Source organism: Halichoerus grypus, chromosome 6 (genome assembly GCF_964656455.1).
Source record: "Halichoerus grypus chromosome 6, mHalGry1.hap1.1, whole genome shotgun sequence".
NCBI classification, from domain to species: Eukaryota; Metazoa; Chordata; class Mammalia; order Carnivora; family Phocidae; genus Halichoerus; species Halichoerus grypus.
Window position 1 is genome coordinate 77,981,400 of NC_135717.1, and position 18,261 is coordinate 77,999,660.

An 18,261-nucleotide genomic window follows, 5' to 3' on the forward strand; every position below is an offset into this window, starting at 1 on the left:
AGTATAATAGGAGGTTGGAGAAGTAGATTATTAAGAGCAAAAGGTCAAGTTAGTTAAGCAAGAGAAATTAGTGATGGATTTGTTCTCTGTAACAGAGACTAAAACTGTGTTAAGCAGCATAGGCAGCAAGGGCTTGATTACTTAAAAACACAAAGCTGTTTTTTGAATTACTTTCTAAACTGGGCTTTAAGCCAGCTTTGATGAAGCCTAAGTAATAAGACTCAACACCAAAACAGTCTCTCCTTGCAAAGTTCAGCCCTGATGAAAAGTCAGATAAATAGCATGATTTTTCAGATTATATTCTTCATATAGACAATTGTTAGCAAACTAATTTAGAAAAAAAAAAGTAAATGAAAAAGAAGGTGGTTTCCTAATGATTTCAAGACATCAAAGTTTTCTCTTAATCTCATATGAGAAAACTAAAAATGGTAACTGGATTTAAGTGATCGGGCTAAGGATGAGTAAATTAGTTAGCCAACCAATTCCCACTAACCTTGATATTCTAAATAAGCTTAAGAATTAACTCCTGGGAAGGTAAATATGGATTTCTATCAGAAAGACAAAATCCAACAGAACTTTAAGAACATGTAAGAAAGGAAATATCTTAAAATAAGAAGGATAAATGAAGCAGAGTTCAAGCAGTATTAAGAATTAGATTCATCAGGTTATTATTAAGCATTTCCTCTTTGAATTCTTCTAGAACCAAAAGATTAAAAAGAAAGCGCTGCCTTTTATTAATACAATTAAATTAAAAACAAAAGAACAAGAGTTACTGAAACATTCTCCAACTTTCAGAATACTTGTATCAGTAAAAGATATCAAAGGATTTTATCATTCATCTATGCAACTCTCATTTAATTAGACTGTAGTTCACTTTTATAAGTGCAAGGCACAGAAAGTCCTTTCTAACAATTTTGTCTGCAGAAATCCAGAACTCGAAATCTGTCAAAGGTAAGTCAGATTCTTCTCCCAGCACTGAAAGAATATCTTACTATTTAACATCTTTCATAATAAAAAGTTGACAAATTTTTTATTCTCTCTCATTTTTCTCAACTAAAAAAATGAGATTAAAAAAAAGAATATTCACATTTCAGTAATGTAGGTCACGTTCATTTTTTTAAAGTGTTCATTCTTCAGGAGAAAATGTTATAAAATACCCTGATTTAGCCCCATAAGTAAGGTTCTGTCTTATACAGGGAAGTTTAGCTATATCAAAAAATGTTCTTTCTTGAAATCTTAATGCTTCCAGGTGGCCTCCCATGAGCAGCAAAGTGCAGCTTCCAAAACAGCAGAAGTTACTGTTGAAGGTTTCTAAAACAATGCCAAGCAGAGAGGGAGAGGAAATGATGCCAACAGAAACAAAGGCCAAGGCAGGGCGCCTGGGTGGCTCAGTTGGTTAAGCAACTGCCTTTGGCTCAGGTCATGATCCCAGCGTCCTGGGATCGAGTCCCGCATCGGGCTCCCCCAGCTCAGCAGGGAGTCTGCATCCCCCTCTGCCTCTGCCTGCCACTCCCCCGCTTGTGCGCGTGCTCTCTCTCTCTCTCTCTGTCAAATAAATAAATAAAATCTTTAAAAAAAAAAAAGGCTCAGGTAGTTTCTTTTGATTCAAAGAATATGAAATCCAACAGAAGGATTATGTGGAAAGAGACAGATGCAATCGTCAGTGAGTTCAGTCCTCTCAAAATCTCCAACGAATAACTTTATTTGTAGTAACATGGGATTCTGAATTACAGATTGCTGTAAACAAAAAGAAACATGAATGTTTCCCATTATCAACTGGTTCTAAATAACTCATTATTATGTTTTTGTCCAGTCTGTGATATTCTTTACTCTTACACTGTCTTTGGGAGATCTCCTGAGAGGCTTCTGTTATTCTAACCTAAACTGAGGCTTAAAAACTTATCCCAGATAACTTCCCAGAAGCTATTTCAAACAAACAGGATTATCTGCTTTTCTGCATGGGCTGAAAAATAGCTTTGTGGCTTTATCAGTAAAACTTTTTTTAGAGAGAGGATACTTAGTAATTTGTCATAATGCAGATAATCAGGGCAGGTTTTCATATTGAAAGTTTCATCAAAACCAGTACTAAAATCAGAGTCTACCAGATGAGCTCTGTGTACAAGGCCATTTATTTAAGAAAAGTTTTCTGGACTTAATGGTAAAAGCTGGCTCAAAATCTGTGTCCATAATAAGGACAAAGAACAAAAGTCAAGAAATACCACAAATAAAAAGCAGAAAACTGTTAAATAATATTTATGAAATACTATAAATTATATAACTTATAATTACAATACAATTTAAAATCAATGTAAAATGGGGGACGCCTGGGTGGCTCAGTCTTTAAGCGTCTGCCTTTGGCTCAGGTCATGATTCCAGGGTCCTGGGATGGAGCCCCGCATCGGGCTCCCTGCTCAGTGGGGAGCCTGCTTCTCCCTCTCCCACTCCCCCTGCTTGTGTTCCCTCTCTCGCTGTGTCTCTCTGTCAAATAAATAAATCTTTAAAAAAAAAAAAACAATGTAAAATGGTGGCAACAAAAGAATGAAGACAGCGAATATTCTCATCACCTTCAACACCAAAACCAACAAAGTCCATAACTACTTAATCCATCTAGTGAGTAAAATGTGGCTCCAATCTTATTTTCGGAATCTTAATAGATATTTGCTAAGGTAAACCAAGGAAGTTTCCTTTGTATTGAATTACACACCTTGAATCTGATTCATTTAATAAAATATTGAGCCAATGCCAGAAGTGAATAGAATCTTTTAGTTCTACAAATACTGGAGTCCTAAGCACACTGCTAGATCATATTTATAATTATCCTTCCTTGTTCTTACACTTTCAGTGAAAATTAAATACATTTTCTATACTTAGACTATAATATGGGTATTCTACCTTTTTTTTAAGTTTAGAATACTAGAGAAAAGATTTTTAAGTTCTAGAAAGGCCAAAAATGATTGCCCACAAAGCATAAAAAATTGGAAGGCACTGGAATTTTTTATGTAAACACAGAGAATCAGAAGACAACTGAAGTAATGCCTTCAAAACTCTGAAGGAAAGATGCTTTCTGATCTAGAATTTTATATACAAACTATCAATCAAATGTAAGGGAAGAATGGAAAGTCTTAAAAAATTTACCTCACATCACAGACTCTCAGAAAGCTACTAGAGATGTGCTCCATCAAACTTAAGAAGTCAACCTAGAAAGAGGAAGACATGGGACCCAGGAAAAAGGGGATCTACCACAAATGAGTAGTGAAAGGAACCACAAGGGTAACCGTAAGCCTAGAGAATAAAGAGAATTCAGAGGAGAGGATAGAAACTCAAGGAAAGATGTTTCCAAGAAAAAAAGTGGATGAATAGATTACGAGATTAATAAATAAGGGATGATGTATTCTATAATAGTACCAACATCAAGAGGAATGTTATAGTAGGAGAAAGGAATTTGGGAATAAACTGGTGATATGTATACAAATAAATAATAAAACAAATAAAAAAAACCCCAAAGCTATTGTTACCACCAGGAAAAACCAGAGTACAGTAAAGGAAATGTAATCATAATATACTATGTGCCTGAGACATAATAATGTAAAACTTATATTAGAAAGACAGAAAGAACGAAGTGTGTGTGGTGATTTGCTTAGAAAGGCTAATTCCTCATCATTCATAATAAGAAGTCAGTAGATAACTAATGTCCAAATAAGAAAAATAAGAAAACAACAGTATAAGAATGTCATTTGGAGAGGTGGAAGTAAACAGCAGAAGAAACAAGCAAAAAAGTTGAAAGCATGCTTGTTGTCTCAGGGGAGCAGGAATCCAGGTTAGACAAGAATGAGGTAGAGGACTATCACTATTATAAGCCATGTAGTATTATGTCACTTTGTAAATGATATAAAAAAGCATTGTTCAAACAAAAATTCAAAATCAAATTTAAAAATGTTGCAAGAAAAGCACATACTGCGAATAAATTAGTAAGAACACATGAATTTCTAGAAATAGTTATAAATGTGGTAACCAATTCAGGTATGGATACTCTAAACATATGGGTTAACTACTTACTGGAAAGAGGAGAGACTGGGCAAATATATCTCAAGACAGTGACAATGGTGAAAAAAACATGAATTTCAAGTCACTCTCTTCCTCGGTTTTTTATTCAAAAGTTGAATTTCTTCACGCAAATTATTTGCATAGCAGGTCAAAATTATGAGAAATTCTTTTCCAATCTTATGTAACCACTGAATATTCTAATAAGAACATTTTTTTAAAGAGATAAAATATTGCAATAAATTCTGCTATTATTCTGAAAAAAGCTAAAGCTTAAATATCCCAAGAGCATACGTATAAGACACAGCACCAAACCAAGAGCTTTGAAAATTGTCCCCTATCCCCCTTTCTGTGCAAATAGTTTCCTTTTTTTTTTCTTTTTAAATACCTATCAAAATAGTTGTGAGTAGATTTTGGTGATAGAGTTTGACACAAAATTCTAGTGACAAAAATTTACACTGCACTTAATGGTGAATTTTGGTTTGAAGGAAGAGAAAAATCTCTAATCTATTCAATGTCTAAACTTCGAGTAGAAGAAGTGACAGTTATCACCCACTTCTCTGAATATGTGTGAGCCAATAAAATGTCAGTAAAGTATAGATCTGCAGAAACTGCAAATCACAAAGGAGTTCATACACTTCTGCTCTTGGTAAACACAGGCTGGAGGAACTAAGGGGATGTGCTGAAACCCCCGGGAAGTGCTTCTTGGTGACTCAAATAGTGACAGTGATTACACCCGGTACATCCTAAGGCTTTGACTATATGCTATACAAATTTAATTCTACTTTCTCTTTTAAAAAGTCCACATTCACCAGTCTTCAAGATAAATCATGAGGCAGTCCTGCTATTCTAAGACTGTAATCACAGAGAAAAGAAAAGTACACAGAACCTCCAATATCTCTAATCCCTTCTATTCCACAGGTTTGAAGGATCTGAGGTATTCAGAAAGTAGAGGGTGACTTACTGGAAACTAAATATAGACAGAGATTAAAGTTAAGGTATGACATGGCATACTTTAGTTTGAGAAAATCATTCCTGTTGTTTATATGCATTACTGACTTGCTGCTTTAGCTTACAATTAAATCCTAACTTCTTCAGCTAAATACATTATTTGTGCTGTCCAATACAGAAGCCACATGTGGCTACTGAGCACTTAAAATGTGGTTAGGCTAGACTGAGATGTGCTGAAAATACACACTAAGTTTTGAAGAAGTACAAAAAAAGTGAAACAATAATCTTCACATTGATTATATGTTGAAATGATAATATTTTGGATATACTGAATTAAATAAAGTACATTATTAAAATTATTGTTTCCTTTATTATGTTTCCTTTTTAAATGGTTTTTTAAATGAAGCTATTAGAAAATTCAAAATTATACACGTGCCCACATTTCTATTTCTGCCAGACAACACAGCAATAACTAGAATGCATGTTATAAATTCATCTCTTGGGGTGCCTGGGTGGCTCACTCAGTTAAGCACCTGCCTTTGGCTCGGGTCATGATCCTGGGATCCTGGGACTAAGCCCCGCACTGAGCAGGGAGCCTGCTTCTCCCACTCCCACTTCCCCTGCTTGTGCTCTCTCACTGTGTCAAATAAATAAATAAAATCTTTAAAAGAAAATAAATTCATCTCTTTTCTTAGCTCACAGCCTATTAACATACAAATATGAGTTACATAGGTGAGAATCCTTATGGCAAACTGCCTAAAGTTCTAACAATCTAAAGCACTGAAAATTATTGCAGTGATAACATTAATAAAACAAATTCAAATAGTATTAACTTTCTGCCAACAGAGAAAACCAAACTGGATTTGAAGGAAAAAAATTCAATATATGGCATATCACTTTAATACCTAGGATATAAAGTGCCTGTATTAGTTGTTTACTGTTATATAACAAGTTGCCTCAAAACATAGCAGCTTAAAACAACAGTGAACATTTTTTATCTTGCACAGCATCTGTGGGTCCAGAACTCAAAAGCAGCTTAGCTAAACAGTTCTGGTTCCAGGTTCTCTCATGGGGTTACAGTCAAGATGTCAGTCAGGATTCAGTCCTCTGCTTCCACTTACATGGTTGGCAAGTTGGTGATAGCTACTGGCAAGGGGCCTCTGTCCTCTCCACAGGGCTACTTGAGTGTCATTATGATATGGCGCCTGGCTTTCCTCATAGCAAGCGATCCAAGAGAACAAGGCAGACACATCAGTATCTTTTATGATCTAGCTTCAGAAGTCACATACCACCACTTCTGACATTTTCTATTGTTCACACAGACTAATCCTGATACAATGTGGGAGAGGACTACACAAGGGCTCAAACACCAGGAGGTAAGGATGATCTGGGGCCATCTTGGAAGATGATCATCGTAGTATGCTAGAGTATACTTCCAACCTAAGAAAACTGAATTATCAACAAAGCAATGAGACATGAAAACAGTGATTATCAAAACTGCTTCTGAGAGAAAAATACCTGTTAGGATAACAGGGTCTTTACTAGAAAGACAGAGCTTTTTTTATGAGGTTATATTAAAATGGAACCAAATGACACTAGATTACCTAATATGTAAAGGGCAGAGATTAAAGATACTACACAAAATTAGGATATCCATTGGATATGAGATCAGCAAAATATGCATTTTGTCAAAAATTATTCAGCATAAAACCTGTAACCGGACTGAGTTCTAATGAAATATTTTCTTATGATTATGGTAAAAATGAAGAGGATTCCAACTTAATTTGCTAGTAGTTCAGTAGTAAGAATACTCGATGATATGCCAATCAATCAAAGGTCAACTGGAAAAAATTACTGGGTGGTTGTTTAAAGAGCTATATATAATAGAAGTTATTAGTAAGTTCAGTCCTCACATTTTAGTAAAGTTCCTTTCTTTGGGGAATAAACCCATTTTTTAGGAAATTATGAGAATGAAGTATTCCTGGTCTTGTTGGCCCCCACTGACTAAAGACCCTCCTTAAATCCTGTTCCCTTATGAATTCTCGTTATAATTGGTTTTACTCTTAAGAGGCAAAAAATCACAAAATTTAGCAAAAAACAACAGTCTAATCTAAAATTACAAAGAGGGCAATTATTTGTACTGTTTGGAGTTACCCAATTTTCTAGCCCTCATTATTTAGAAAAATATCAAATTGGCAGCATGGGGGAGAAAAACTACACAGAGAAAGAAACTACAATTTCATTCACCTGTTCTAACTTGGAATTTCATTCTATTTAATCAATTTAGGCAACCCAAAATTTAGACATGTACTGTGTGCCACAGACAACTCACTTAAAAGCTATCTGGAGACAGGAAAGGAACATGCTTTACCAGTTGAAATAGTTCGTATCACTAAAAATGAAAGCAGTATCTTTAGAATTTTACTTCAACTGCTATAAATTATGTTTGCACTCATCAAAACTAACACAGACCAGTTTTCCTACCACTAGATTAGGTGCTGAAACCTACTTACTATGCCAACTACACTTATCAAATAAGGTTAAATAAGGCCACTTCATTTACAGAGTATAGGGCTCAAAGCAGGGGGTTTGTGTGACTAGTTTTGGGGGGATGGTAGGGGGGGAGAGGAATTGGGAAGCTACCAAAATATTCTTCATATCCTTAAATAAGAAGACTCCTATAGTCGAATGAGGTTAGGGCAAAAGCTGTGACAGCTGTAACTTCAGGCACATTAACAAGAAGACTGGATTCTAGCAAATCCCATATAACCACTAACTCTCCTAATACACTCATCTGAACTTTGCTTCTTGACATCAGCTCTGTCACTGCAGCTTTAAGACTCTAGTCTCCAATGCCTTTCCTTCAAATCAAACATTCAAGAAGAACAGTGAGGGCAAAACAAACATTAAAAAATAATTTTTTGCTCTCTTCACACATTGCCCTCAAAATTAAAAGGAAAAAAGGTTTAATACTACAGTAACATAAAAAGAAATCACTTGATAATGACAGATCTTATGAAGCTTTTCCCTTTGTCAGCAGCAGAGGGAAAGTCACTGCAGATCTCACGTAGATTATCCAAGGTAACCCAGCCTCCCCTGTTCCCCCATCCCTTTCCCAATTTGGACTCTGCCTTGATTATGGAGTTCATTTCTTTGGGTTAATATATTAAGAGCTGCTTCCTTTGGAGTAAACACCACTTACCGAAAAGGCTTTAACACATTCTGAAAGATATTAATGTTAGCTGCTATCCATTATCCTTAACGTAAAGAGACAGTAATTCTTTATTACCCCCCCCCCCCCACTGCTTATTCTTCCTCCCTTTTCTCCATCCCCCAAGCAAACACACAGAGCAGAAGATTGCATTAAAATCATTCAACATGTCAGAATTCAATTACCAACTACTCATATGCTTACTGGGGGAAAAAAACTGAAGCCAGATGCATTGATGAAGTCAATTTTAAGAAAAGAAAGCTAGCCTAACACAGAGACAGAATTTGGTTATACACCAACTACTTTTTATTTTAAGGAAATGCTTTGGGTTAAAATTGAAAGATATTTTCTTCCCCCCTCCTGTCCAAAGTCCCTTAAATATCTCCCCTGTTTAGAGAACTCTGTTACAACCTTAATTGTTAAAAATCAAAGTCAAACAAGAGGAGAAGGATTTCATTAAAGAAGTGGAAATATATACATATAAAATGATGCTTTTACATAAATAACTTTTACAGAGCATATAGTACAAATACCCCATGTAGATGAGCCAGGTTCTTATCCTAAAAATTCTGGGAGCTGGGTATCAGAAACTTGAGCAGGGACATAGGCTTTGCCTAATCTTACTGTACGTACATCTTCTCTGATCAATAATGCTTATAAAAAGAACAAGCATAAATTTTCAAAGTCTTTACCAAAAATCCCAAAGATAATCTTTTACTTAAAATAATAAACAACCGATGTGGTCCGTAAGAGGATGACTTTTGCCTTTGAGGTCTTGGCAAAGGGGATATATAGTGCCTGCTTCTGGTCTCTTAAAAAGAATCTTCTCGGAGACTTCACTTTCCAAATATAAAGGAGGAATTTCCACAACAACACAAAGGAAAGTATTAAACCATTCATTTCACTGAGATGAGGACACAGTACTTGTAAGAACTTTAGTGCCAGATGTAACTTTAACCACTCATTATTTTATGGAGAGCATTCTTATAATAAGCTAAAAGGATGTGGCTAAAAGTTTCCATAGAATAGGTCTAACCTAACAGTAGGAAGCAGCTTAGTAAGCCAGCTACACACGAATATTACCAAGAAACATACCTTCAATACATTCCACTGGCTATCAAATAGAACTGAATTTTGGCCAGAGAGAAAAGTAACTAGAGTCCATTTCAACACCGTAGAGTTCCTTAAAATGATTTTATGACTTGTTTTGCTTTTTTCTAAATGGTAAAAAGCAGCATAGTTTGGGCAAAAAGCTTTAAAAAATCACACACATGCCAACAATTTGAGTAGGTGCTTCACCTGCAGGAAAACCAAATTTTCAAGTTAATTCCAGGAACTATGCAAAAGGCTGTTAAAATGGATGCTAATTTTATGTATACTTTTCCAGTGTAATCCCTAACTCTATTTACTACTTGCCGAGAACACCATAAAAACCCACCTATGCCCATATTCTAGACAGAAAAAAAACCTGTCTTGCCAAGAAAAAAAATGAATTAAAGAGGAAGAAATGATATAGGATTATATCTTTAAATAGGTTGAGAATATCTGTTAAGAAACCAAAATTGATTTTTATAAGAACATCATTAATGTATCAGTGGTATCTAATCAGGTGACACATCACATACTATTTATAGAAAGATATCAGACAATCTTAAGTTTTTTAAAGGTTTTCTTAAATAATTATCCCCATGGCCAATGTGAAAACCAAAGATAAGTAGTCTTTGTTTCAGAAAGGAAAAAAAATCTTACCAAAATGGAAGAATTTTCATTTTTGATAGAGAAAATCCAATCAAATTTTAAAGAAAAACACAAAGGTTTCACTGATAATGCATCTAAAAAGAGAATATGCCTACATATATGTAAAGTTTCCCTATCTCTATTTCTATTGTTTTCACTTTCTTTGAACTTTATTCTTAATATTCATTGGTCTCAGGAGAGCTAACTCACAAGAGCCACAGTGTTCTTTCAGCAGCGCCATTAATCTCTGTGACAGTACCCTCTCTCAAGGTTAAATTCAAATACTTATTTTTGTTATAAATAAAAACAAAGCACTAAACCACTATTGATATGAGATTCCTCCCCTTTCAGTCTACTTTGTCGTATTAGAATATGACTAAAACTTGTAGTTTGGTCAAAAGACAAAGTGAGTGTTACTGCTTAAAGAATAAAAATATTTAAGGTAAAGATTCTCAACTAACCAAAAACCCGACATTTCCTTTGTTAAAATATGTGAAGTCCTTAAAGGGTAACCTATGAAATTTTAGAGAATATTAGGATGCTAAATGTTGTAGCATCATACAAAGATTTTTTTTAATTTGTAACTAAACCTTTAAATTTTATTTTATTATTTATAACAATGATTATAGCTGTACTTAATGAACAATACTTCAATATTTTTGAAAAGAAATGTTTAAAACAGCCCTTAACCCAAGGCAGATATAAACTAGTTGAGAAGAGAAAGTGATTAAATCACACACGAACAATTATAAAATATTAAAAAGTAGAAAACAATAAAGTATAATTAAACACACAGGCTGAGGAATAAGGAATAAGACAATAACAAAACAGGGTGTAGAGGATCATTAACAAAAGGTTCATTTAAGCCAGAATCTTTAAGTGGTAAAACTGGAAATCCAAAGAAAAAGGATTCTGTGTAGAAAAAGAGCACAGATTAGAAAATCAATAAACTATATTTAAGAAACATAAACACTATCAGCTTCTCTAGGATACAGTAGCTATGCTAGTAAGTATCTCACCTAAAAATGAGGTCAGAAATAAAGGTTTAGTTGATGGGAGATTCCAAAGGCCAGGCTAAGATGTTTGTGAACAAGGAGGGTTCTGGACATCTATTGATGCCACTGAAATCAATAAACACTTTTAGAGAGAACGGACTATGTACAAATGTACCAAAACCTGGTTCCCAAACTCAAATATGTTGGGGAAACAACACACAAATTACTAGTATATAATACAAAGTAAGCAAAAATAAGCTCTGAAATCAAAGCAGAAACAAAATCTAATGGAATTACAACAGAGGGCCTGATTAATTCCAACTGTGAGGATTTAGGCAGGCAGCACAAAAGGGAGGGAGCATTTATCTGAACCTTAGAAGATGGGCAGGCTTTCAGCAGAGAGCTTTTCTAATCGCAACATCACCATCAGTCAATTCAGCTAAGATTATGCTTTCATATCATGTTTATTTAGGAAGGAAGCCCTTGTTGTTGGGATTTGCCTAGTTTCAGTTTTTTATACAGCAATTACTTAGGAACTGCACAATAACACACCTTGACATATCCAGCATACCACAGCACAGTGACAGTTCCATAATAGGCACTCAATAAATGTTTACTGAGGACAACTACAGATTATCCTGAAATCTTATTTAGCCAATTAAAGTAAAATATGGCTTACAAAAAATATTAATGAAACAACTCAGAACTAAATTTAATACAGAGCTAAGTTCTTGAGTAAGGAAAATAAAATTTGGCAAAATTAAATGCTGAATATCAAGAAAGAGGCACTATAATTAAAAACATGATAATAAGAAAGGCTCATTGCCAATATGTGCCGCATTGTTTTTATCATTCATGTCCTATATTGGTGAATTTCAACTGGAATTGTAAAATAGTTTAGATGTATGTATGGATCATACTAGAAACACTTTATTTTTTTATTTTTTTTTTTAGATTTTTATTTATTTATTTGACAGAGACAGAGAGAGACACAGTGAGAGAGGGAACACAAGCAGGGGGAGTGGGAGAGGGTGAAGCAGGCTTCCCGCTGAGCAGGGAGCCTGATGCAGGACTCGATCCCAGGACCCCGGGATCATGACCTGAGCCGAAGGCAGACACTTAACGACTGAGCCACCCAGGCGCCCTAGAAACACTTTAAATAACCATTGTATAATCAAGTCTTAATATTAGTCACATATATACCTAAGAAAGACATTACAAAGACCTTGTGAGGGACAGTGAATTTTGGCGAGGGTGTGACAGAAAAATTGTCCAAGGCAAGTGTCTGCATCAATATAGGACTATCTATCTCCAAGGTCAATAAGTTATAATGGAAGACATCTATCTACCTTAACCCAGGGAGATCACTGCTCTTGACCATTTTGAATACATTGGATCACACCACTCAACCATGCTGTCCTCTTTCTCAGTCTCTCAGCACCATTAACATGAAGTACTTACTTCCTCTCTGGAGACAATCTTCTCTCTTGCCTTCTATAATGCCACACTCTCCTTTTCTCTCCCACCTCAACTGGTCTTTTCATTTGTTTCCTTTCAAACACCACCTTCTCCTACCCAACCCCATCTCAGCCTACTGAGGACCTTAAGGGCTCAACTCTAACTCCATGTTCTTCTGTTAATATTTTACCTCTAGATGATGTCACTGATTCTTATGGAGTTCCGTATGATTTTTAAACTCAAGTCCCCCAAATTAATTTACCATAATTTCTATTTATTACTTGCTTAGTTTTATCATTATGGTATATTGTCTTCCCCATATGACAATATGCTCCAGAAAGGCAGGAAATATGCCTTTTCACTACTGTAACCAACTCTAGCAACAGACCTTTACACTTAGAAAGCATTTGATAAATTTATATTGAATAAATGAAAGACATCAAGGAAAATGAGTAAAACTTAAGCCTAATATCTTAGAGGGATACAGACTAGTCAAGGTACATCAACTCTAACAAAAGAGCCATATTATCGTATCATGGCTTTATGATTTGGGTCGAATTTTCAGAATAATCAACTTGTTCAACTAAATTCTACATTAAATTAAGCCTTTAGGATATCAAACAATATGGGGAACACAATAATATCTGCATTGCAAACTTAGAAATGGCATTTGAAAAAAAGCCCAAAATATCTATCCTGTATCATTAAGCTTGCAGGTAAGAGATTTTTGAAATTTATAGCTCCCTTATTTCAAGGGGATGGGAAAGTGAAGTAGGTAATGAAAAGTGCTAAGAGAGTCAATGACAATTTTAAATAAATTTTTTATTCTGAACTAATTATAAACAAACAGAGAAGATGCAAAATTAGTACACAGATCCCATATACCCCTCCACCCAACCTCCTCTCATGTTAAGAGCTTACATAACCACAGTAACAAGGATCAAAATTATGAAATTGACATTGGTACAATACTTTTTACCAAATTAAAGACCTTATTCTAATTTCAACAGTTTTTCCCTAATGTCCTGTATCTGTTTCAGGATTCAATCCAGGGTCTCAAATTTCATTTAGTTAACACTTTTTCTACGTTACCACCAATGCCCCTATAACAGTGGTCAGTCTTTGTCTTTCATGATCTTGATACTTTAAAGTAAACTGAACAGTTATTTTATAAAATGTCCCAGAATTTGGATTTGTCTGGTATTTTCTCATGACTGGAATAAGATTATACATTTTGGAGAAAGAGCAACATAGAAATGATATTGTCTCCTTCTCAGTATATCTGACTACTGGTAATGTTAACCTTGATCATTTTGTTAAGGTGGTGTCTGCTAGGTCTGTTAACTGAACAGTTACAGTTTTCTCTTTATAATTAATAAACATCTAAGGAATGTATTTTGAGACTATGCCAGTCTTATTATTCTTTAAATGTTCACCCACTAATTTTCACAATCATCAATGGATCTTGTCTGCAACAATTATTACTGAGGTGTTTGCTTCATGGTGATTATTTAAAATCTATTTCCTTCTACACTTATTAATTAGAAATCTTCTTTAGGAAAGAGCTATCCTTACTCCTGCACTTACTTATGCATTTGATTATTTATATCAGTAAGGACTCATGAATATTTCATTCTATGGATTAAAATGTCATTATTTATCTTTTTACTCAAATTGTTTTAGCATGAGATATCAGGGGCTCCTTTAGGTTGGCTCCTATGCTCTTTCCACAAGCCCCCATTCTTCTGTTGAGCACTTTTCCGATTTTCTGGAACCACAAAGTTATCCAAGCTCACTGTTTATTTTCCCTACCCCAGGCCTGGAATCAACCACTTCTCCAAGATGCTTTGGTCCATTTCACTGGAGAATGGTATATAGCAATCAAAATCTGGGTGTTAGGTATGCTTATTGCTTCTAAGCCCTCTTAATGGACAGTTAGGAAATATAAGCATGTATAATAACCCCATACATATACGCATATCAATATTTCTATCTGCATATAAATTAAATACATCTATCTGCATATAAATTAAATACCATGACTTCATACTAATATCTCTGATTCCAGTCCAACACCACAGGGCTCATTTAAGCCTTCCCACTTTACTTATTTATAAATTCTTTCTTGAACAATGAAAACCTCAGTCTTCATTATCAATATTTATTTGAATTCTAGTACACATATCAAGTGCTTTCAGAATGGCTAGCCTATCCTTTGTGAGAAACACACTTATTACTAGATTACAACATTTATATACGGTTCTTTTTGTCTTTAGCTTAATAGCATTCAGTCAAGAAAATGTTTTCCAAAGCTACTTAGGTTAGTTCCCCGCCCCTTCCCTGCCCCTTTGAGGGTGTTTGTATTATTTGTTTATAAAACAGGTTCACTTGTTAGTGTTTGTATTCTCTTTTGGTTTCCCCCAATGCATCTTGATTGGTTTTGTTTACTTAGGTTTTAGAGTATGTGAAATATTACTATGGTTTGGAGAGTCAGAGCTATTCTCTAAAGAGATATGCTAAGGGAAGGTTCTCCTTAAACCTACCACCCCAATCCCATTTCCCCCTTCTTTCCACTCTTCTCCCCACCACTCCAATAGATAGGTGGTCTCTTTACTTTCTACTTTACCCTTCCTGTTTTCTTTTGTAAAAAAGATCAGATATGTGTGTATTTTCTTATACCAAGTTTAGCATACTATAGATAATTTTTGTGCTTTTTTTTCTCCCCACTTAATGGGATGCCCAGGAAATCAATCCATATCAGTTCATTAGAGATCTTCCTCTCTTTTTCAAAGCTGCCAAGTCTCCAATGTATGGATGTACCATAGTAGATTCAAGCACTCTCCTATCTATGGGCAATTAGGTTGTCCAATAGTTCACACTTACCAACAACACTGCAAATAACTTTTTATATAAGTATTTTTATATTTCTGGAGATGTATCTTCAGATACGAGATGATGGATACCCAGGTCAATAAGTTAACTGCATATGTATATGATAATTATAACCTACATTAAAAAATCTTGTTTGAGACTTTACTAATTTTTAAGAGTATAAAGGGACTTCTAAAACCAAAAAATTTGAGACTAGTTAATATACCCCAGTTATAACTGTCCAAAACACAAAGGTACAAACAGAATACAATGGTATGGCAATGTCATATCTCAAGAAAGGACACTCATAACTAAGGCCATGATAAACAATGACCATGTTTATAGTTTGCAGGATTTCTAGGTTCTCTTCATTTTCAGGTATCATTTTCATTTCATATGTAAGGAATTTGTTTAATCTTTTTAGAACATTTTTAATGTGTTGAGCCAAGAACAATGAGTAAAGTAACAACTTATTTTCAAACTCATGTTCTGCCAAAAAGGAGTACTTTTAGTTCCATCTGAATATTCAAAAAATGGAAAATTGGGAAGAAATGAAGTTATCTTTTCAAAACACTTTCAAGATAAAACATGGAATTTTGAATTAAAAAAAAACAGTACAGTAAGGACAACAAATGTGCAAATGTTACACACAACTATCATGAACGAACCTCACACATGATGTTGAACAAAAGAAGCCACAAAAGAATAAATATGATGACTCCATTTATATAAAATAAAAATATGCAAAACTAACCTATACTTTTTATTTAATATATACACAGGTTGCAAAGAACAATAAAAGTCGAAATAATAATTTCTGCTGGAGGAAGGGAGGAAATAATGATCAGGAAGGAATATCCATGTGATTTCTGGGATGCCAGTAATCTTCTCATTTCTTGAGATGATCACTTTGTATGTATTATTTACATTGTGTGTATACATGTGTTTTATTATGTATTTTTTAAAATATATTTACCTTTCAGAAAAAAGAAAGGTAAATTTAAAAAGCAGTACTACTGCTTTGCAGCAAATTGTAACTTCTGCTAGGAAGAGAGAAGCACAATAAACTACCATAGCTGGCAGTCAGTCACTGAATAACAAAACGTGAAAATGAACTTTCTTGTTTTAAAGCAGGTTCGAATCTTCACAAACAAAACATACTATGTATTTATTAATATGATCAATAGAATTAATCTTTGGAAGGCAGGTGGCATCTGATAAAGATTAAATATTCATTAGTCATCAAAATTGAAAACATTAAATATAAAGTATTTTTTAACAAGATAGAGAATATATTATAATCATAGAATTATGATGTCTATAGTGGAAATACTAAAATAATTCCTTCCATTTGCATTTCCTATTTCATAAAAAAATCAATAGATGAGCCCAAATATATATCAGAAATTTAAAACACAAAAACATTCAGGTAGTAAGAGCTATTGTTAATATAAAACCTAAATCAATTGCTTTTCTACTATTCAACTCCCATGAATTCTATGATTAGCCATTTCTCCAAGAATCTCTAGCTTCTTTTAGTGGGACATCCTATTTAGAGATCATAATCTTAGTGCTAGGAATATTGACTACCACTAGGTTGTCATTTGTAAGGAAATGGTTAAGAAGTAAGTGGCAGAGTTAGTAAAAGAGCTGAGATCAGATGCAAAGTATCCTATTTGTAATCCTATGCAGTTTTCATCCATGTGTATCTTGCATATGGCCATGACCTATCACTTGTCATAACTTTTATATCTATCACTTACTGAGACACCTTGGAAAAATCATTCATCTACTCTAAATTAGTTTTCTATGTAATATATAAATAAATAATCTGACTTACTTCTTAAATTATACGAAGAGGAAATAGGAGATTACATGTGAAGGCTCTTTTGATGTTAACATGAAAACTGACAAAAGATTAAAAGGGCATCTTTCAGTTTACACAGACTAGTAACCGAAAATATTAAAGGGACAGAGGGCACAAGACAAATGAAACAGTTAAGGAGGTAACACAAATAAGGGCTTGTCTTATAAGATAAATATTTTCTGTAATTACAAACAATGTGATCCTAGTTCAACAAAGGAGGTTGAATGAAATCCTAGAAATAGCCTGTTATATAATTTCATTTTTTTTTTTTTTAAAGATTTTATTTATTTATTTGACAGAGAGAGACACAGAGAGAGAGGGAATACAAGCAGGGGGAGTGGGAGAGGGAGAAGCAGGCTTCCCGCAGAGCAGGGAGCCCGATGAGGGGCTCGATCCCAGAACCCTGGGATCATGACCTGGGCCGAAGGCAGACGCTTAACGACTGAGCCACCCAGGTGCCCCAGCCTGTTATATAATTTCAGATATAAAGATGCCAATTGAAACCTGTGAGCAATTAAATAATTTCCTATCAACAACCTATGAAATTCTTAGCAATGAAGAAAAATAAGACCCTCACGATACAAAATACCCTAAAATAATTTAAATTAAAAAGTAAAGGTAAGAGGCACCTGGGTGTCTCAGTCGGTTAAGCATCTGCCTTCGGCTCAGTTCATGATACCAGGGTCCTGGGATCAAGTCTCACATCGGGCTCCATGCTGAGCAGGGAGTCAGCTTCTCCCTCTCTCTCTGCCCCTTCCCCTGGCTGTGTGCACTCTGTCTGTCTCTCTCAAATAAATAAAACCTTTAAAAAAATATATAAGTAAAAAATGAAAGCCCAGAACAACTTAAAAATATTTGTAGATAAATATTTATGTGTTCCCAAAACAGGAATAAATGAACCAAAAAATGCCTGGGGAAAAGGCCAACATGGAGGAGACATAACATTTGATTTACATTAACAAATGAAAATTTAAGACATGAATAAATACTTAGCCTCACTGGTAATCAGAGGAATATAAATTAAAACAAAACCTAAATATTTTCCATACATCAGATTAGCATTTAAAAAAAAAGGGAGGAAGAGAAAATTGACAGTACTGACTGTTGTTGGCAAGAGGGAGGGAAAACTG

General features: G+C 34.5%; 1 protein-coding gene across 12 annotated transcripts in view; it reads right to left on the bottom strand.

The window, feature by feature from the left end:
• The window catches only part of ERC1 (ELKS/RAB6-interacting/CAST family member 1), a 550,857-nt gene that overhangs the window by 299,484 nt on the left and 233,112 nt on the right, over positions 1-18,261 (bottom strand). The window lies entirely within an intron of this gene.